This window comes from Lichenostomus cassidix, chromosome 5 (genome assembly GCF_008360975.1).
Source record: "Lichenostomus cassidix isolate B80296 chromosome 5, HeHo_3.0, whole genome shotgun sequence".
Taxonomy (NCBI): domain Eukaryota; kingdom Metazoa; phylum Chordata; class Aves; order Passeriformes; family Meliphagidae; genus Lichenostomus; species Lichenostomus cassidix.
In genome coordinates this window covers 46,958,771-46,964,588 of record NC_139486.1, presented here as the reverse complement: position 1 = coordinate 46,964,588, position 5,818 = coordinate 46,958,771, and positions in this window count along the sequence as shown.

The window sequence follows — 5,818 nt, the reverse complement described above, 5'->3', positions numbered from 1 at the left end:
GGGGGAAAAAAGCAAATTCACTGTCAAACTCAATCTTCAAAAATTCTCTGCCAGACCTCCATATGTTAACTGCTGTTTCTTGAAGGTTTTTTCATGTTTCTGGGAGCTCCTAGAATCCTCTTCAATCTTCCCTCACTTCTCAAAAGGGTTACTTTTAATTTTTTTTTTTTTAATAAGCCAATTCCAGGAATTGGGAGTAAAATATTCAGTGTCATAGACTTATACTAAAATCAGAAGTACTAGTAGTGCAGAAAATCTGTTGCAATACACATAAATTACCTTTTTGCACAAAGATGACATTCCCTGATGATCTTGTTAAAGAAATTGTCCACAAATTGAAATACAGTGGGCCAGAGAGGTCATCAATTAATTTTACAACACCTCAAAATGGTATGTTCCAAGTGATGTGCATTATATTCTGCCACCTGACTCTCTGCTTGTTGCCCACATTTCCAAAGAGAAAATTGCTCCAAAGTGCTTCCCATTGATCTGAGACAAGATGGTTGTTTTGGATTCTGCAGCAGCAGGTGAATCATCAATGCAATATTTCTGAATTTTTCACTCACCTGTTCCAGGTCCATTTCCTGAAACAGAGAGCTGGGTTTGCTTCTGAAAACTCAGGGCTAAATTCTCAGTTCCTGGGAAGATGCTGTTTTACCCCTCCATCCAGGTAGCCTCCGTTCCCTTTGAAAATCCTTTCCCAAAAAAATTCACTGTTTTGCGGGAAATCAGGTTATTTTCCTTGCAAGAGTTGATTGCTGCAAAACCTCCTGGAATTCTGTTTTCACTGTTGTCCAATGAGTGGTGATTCAATGGGTTTTGAGGCAAGATTTGTTCAACGTGAATACAGAATTTTGTATCTGAACATGGAGATGAAAGCAGAGTTATGAGACCAGGCGGCTCTATGCTTCAAAATAGGGGGCAGAAGGACATTTTTTGGTGGGTTGCAGGAAAATTCTCAGGTTTAGCTAAAGGCTAATCTGGCCTTCTGAAATGTGAAATCTCTGACACAGATATTTGCATTTTGCTGCCATTGTTTTGCATCTGTGGAGCAGATCTCTCCTGCATTTTCACACTACATTGTGAAAATGTACTGGCACACACCGAGGCATAAAGTCTTTGAAGGAGGTTGCATAACCCTACTCCACCATCTCCAGGAAGGTATAGATTCTGTTTTGTTTTGGGTTTTTTTGGTTTTTTTGGTTTTTTTTTTTTTTCAGCACACTTGAGTCCTTCGGTTTTGCCTTGGAAGAAGAACAACCCCTGCACAGAGACCCATCACATCCCAGAGGTTGTCTCTGCAGTGGAGGGAATGGCAAAGCTTTTCTGCCAGGGTGGCACAAAACATCTGCTGCCCTGACTGGAGAGTTAGCACATCTCTGCTGCTTGCAGCCCCCCTTCCCCAGGGCTCATCTGTCATGAGAGAGCGTGAGCACAGAAGTCCATATTTTCTAGATAATAGGAGGCTGTGAAGTTAAGAGAGAGGTGAGGATTTTAATTATCTCTTTTTTTTTTCCTCCTGATGCTGGCCCAGTCTTAGAGAGGCTGCAATGATGTGGAGGCCTGAGGTGTCATTATGGGTTATTAAACTCCTTTGTGGTGCTTGGGGATGTTGAATGGAGCTGTGAAGGGAGAAGAGGAAAAAACATCTCTTGATGGAGCTGGCTAACCCCCCTATAATTGCTTCGAAATTGCAGCAGACTGTAATTATTCATGCTGTGGAGAGGAAGAGGGAGAGGGAACGAATGGGTGGAAAAAAGAGCAGCCTGGGGGCCTGGGTACCCCTCATGGCTACCAGGGCTGCCTTGGCTGTGATGGGAGGATGCACAAACTGACCACATGTTTCCAGCCACAGATATTAGCACCTTGTTTTTATCTCTGCACCAACACCCCATATCCAGTGGCAGGTGAAATGAGCCTTCAGAGGACCAGCAGTGCTTTGCACCTTAACGCCATTCCTGGATTCCTTTTGGGTCTACTTCACCCTTGAGGGAAGCACATCCTAATTTATGGGCTTTTCTCTCTGGGGATTAGTGCTGTGAAACAGTGTCCTACTGTGTTTGCTGTGGCTGCTTTATGTCAGATTAATCCCTTAAAACACACAGCTGGATACACATGGCACCCACACACATTCAAGGATGCTCATGTGGTTGGAGTATGAGAAACAAAGCAGTGATGAAGACTCATCCATCTGCTGTATTTCCTTTGTAAAGCTTCCTAAAGGCTTCTCTTCCCTATTACCAGCAAATCTGGTAATTAGTCAAACATGACAAAAGCTGAGACAAGCCTGGCTTGATTTAACCAAATAATCTTACACCCCTCAAAAGGCATGTCTGATATCAGCAGAACTTAAACATGGACCCAAGCAGGTGGTTTACAGAGATGTAGACACATGAAGAGATGAAAAATTCCAAGCTGTGGATGGTTTCCAAAAAGAAGGGAATTTGCCTGTGAAGGACACAGGTGGAAAATACATTCAGCAGCTTTGTACCGGACTGTCTGGAAAAAAGTAATGCCTGTCCTTTTGCAGCTGTGCTGATAATTGCTCTGAAGGACATCTGCCCACCTTGCTGCCCTAAAGGAGGACCTGCTGTCACATGGTTTCTCCCTGCTCCCCTCCTCTGTCAACTCCTCCAAGACAGGAGAACCCACCTGATTTTCCACTCTTATCAGAGAGAGAAAATCTCACCATCCCTCATGGCAATCTGGAAGTTTTGTCCTTGGCTGCATGGAAAGCAGAACTTTGTCTCCATGGAGCCTCCATGCCAGAAAACATTTCTGTACAAGGCAGGACTCTTATCACCAGACAGGGATGGAGGTGGCAGGACTTAGAGAAGATAAGTGTTGTATGCCTAATTTGCCAACAGTAGGAAGGCAAGGGATTAAAAATCAAGGGATTTGTGACGAGATAATAAGTAGAAGAACTGATGATCTTGAATAAAGTACAGGATTTCACAAGGGAAGTAGCAATATGTAATGGGACAAAAGGAAAACAGAACATATATTCAAAAAACTCCATCTACTCATACAACAATCTTGAAAACTTGTCTGATGTTATTGGCACATTTTAAAGCCTCTGCTTGTCAGAAGAGCTTTCATATGTGATCTCTGAATAGGTTACAGCCTGCAGGAAGGCTGAGTGGCTCATTCTGTTCCCATATTTATTATGTTGCTGATTTTCTCAATTCTTTACATGAACTGGCATTTTAAGGCTATCCTCTTAGCAAATTTATTACAGATCAGGATAACTGGAACTTGCTGTGATGGCTGATTTTAGGTTTATCATCACTGGCAAAAACTGCTCTAAAGAGACCTTTAAACCAAGTCAGTTCCAAAAAGTAATAGGTCTAGCAAAATGATTTCTCTTTCTGATTTTAAGGTAAGAAAACAGCATGAAGGATAAGGGATTAAAATAATAAGTTAATTTGAACTTTGTTCTTAAATTAATTTGAAAACCTCAAACAAAAAATGTAATTCCACATGCTACATGCTGTTTTAAAGGTAGTGCAAGCCAGAATAATTCATCCACAGTTAAAAATTGATTTGGTAAATAGATTAAAATGCAATTCTTTTACTCTCCTCCTACCCAAGTCCCTTTTTCCTTTCCAAATGAAATCCCAGTGATGCTGGCTCAGTCTTGGCAAGGCCCTTCATTGAAAATACTTCTTTTTAACAGTGTATTACACTAGCAAAGTCTCTGAATAGTTTTAACTGAACATTTCCAGAGTACTCAGCCTAACTATGGCTTTTCATCCTTAATACCTTTGCAGCTTCACCCTAGACTGTGAGCAAGAGCTGTGTCCTTTGCCCTCTTTGTATGTTAACTTTACTGGCATTAATGGAATTGCAGAATCACCACTGAGGTCTCTTCACTGGTGCCTACTATGAATGATACGTGAGCTTTATTTTTGTGGCCTCTTTTGGAGTTGATTTTTTCCTTCCAGTCTTCAGAGCCGTGTTCCCAGCATCTCAGCCTGTCCAGTGACTGTGGTTCACCTCAGCCAGCTGTGCAAAAATAAAGCAACCATAGGATTGTGCTAATTTGTATACCCCAGGAAGAGGGTCCCCAAATAGGAAATAGGAGCAAATAGGAGGTGACTGAGCCTGCAATGCTGCTCCTTGACTGGCTTCTGGGCAGTGGAGTGTCTTGGAACCTGACCCCAAAATGTTTTCTGAGAAAACATTGCAATGCCAGGCAGCATTACACTCCATCAGTTTGGTGGGGTTTTATCTTGTGTTTTGAGCATCCAGGGCTTAGCAGAGAGCAAACAGACAGTTTAGGAGACTCAGAGGGGATTAGGGATGAAATTAAAGCAAAAGCAAGGGCTGTTCTCAGTGTGTGAGGTGATACCACATGGGAGGACACAGAGGCTGGGGAGAGATGAGCCCCAGTTGCTGCTTAACTCCTTCCTCTGGTTTCCACTTTACTGAGCAGCAGAGCTCCTTCAACACCTGCAATACGAGAAGATGCTCCACATGCCTTCAAATCAATTACGTCTTGCTACTGCACCAATAGTTAGCTGCTGCCAACTGCTTACTTCAGCTTCAGTTCCTACCAAGCAGCTTCCCAAGCTGCCTTGGCGGGGCTGGCAGTGTTGACCAAGCTGCCTGCTCCCTGAGGTTTGGCAAATATCAACAGCTTTGCATCCTCAAGGAGGTCAGTGGGTTGTTGATCCTCCAGAGCTTTTGGCACTGCAAAAGGTGTCGGCAGCCTGGCACGAATTCAGCTGTCCTGCTGTGTGAAGGATGAGCCACCAACCCCAACCAGATGCCAATGCTGTGGTCAGCAAGGTTGTGGGTGAGCTCTCTGGCAGTCAGTCTCTGGCTGGTGAAACACCACCAGCTTCCCTGCCACAGGGATTTGTGCCAGTCGGTGTCCTGTCACCAGGATGGTGGTGGCTCACACACAGCCATGCATTCCTGCAGCACTTCTTTGGGTGGGACAGCTGCTGCAAATCTAACCAGAGAAAAACACCAGTTTTACTCACAGCAGAGACCCCAGGATGGGTCTGAGCTGTCACCCACTGTCACAGCCCCAGCTGTACTCAGGCATTTGGTCTCTTAGGAATTACTGCAAGAGGAGCAAAGTCCTTGGGAAGGCAGGACTGAGAGGGGTTTTCCAGGTTATTTCCTCTAAAGCATTTTTAATTTCTGAGGACTCAGATTCTGCCCTCCTGCTGCCAGTGACATGGCCAAATCAAGATCTGAGGTGGTGGGGGAGGCCTGAAAGGCACAGCATTGTCAGGGCACCCGGAGAACAGCATGCAGTTCCTTTATACGTGAGAACAGCATCCAGTCCCGCAGCTGCCTTGGGGGAATCAGTGTTATTTTCCTATTACTTTACTGCCTCCATGACAAGGCAAACAAGGGGGAAAAAAAAAAGGCTGGAGAGGGCTAAATCTCTCCCTTCCTTTTATTTCATCCTTTCACAGATCGAAATCCTTTCATGCAACTCCCAAGCTGGGGAAGCAAATGTGTTGGACAGAAAAATGTAATGAGAATGAACTCCATCCAGAAGTGGAGGGGGGGAGGAAAGGAGAGGAGGGGTAAATTAGAGTAGAAATCTTTTGGATGCAGGCAAACAGGTGGGGGATTGTCTGGTCTGTGAAGGCAGGGTGTCTGCAATCTTTGTAGCGATTAGATTTAATGGGACAGACACGTTTCTCTCCTTCACATCCCCTCCTCCTCTCAGCCTGAGGGGGAGAAAGGAGGGAGGTGGTGATGGGGAGGTGGCAGGGGAAGAGAAGATTTGAAAGAGTCTTTGACGTCAGCCCTGCCCTATAAAAAGCTGGCAAGGAGCTGGAAAGCAGACAGCAGA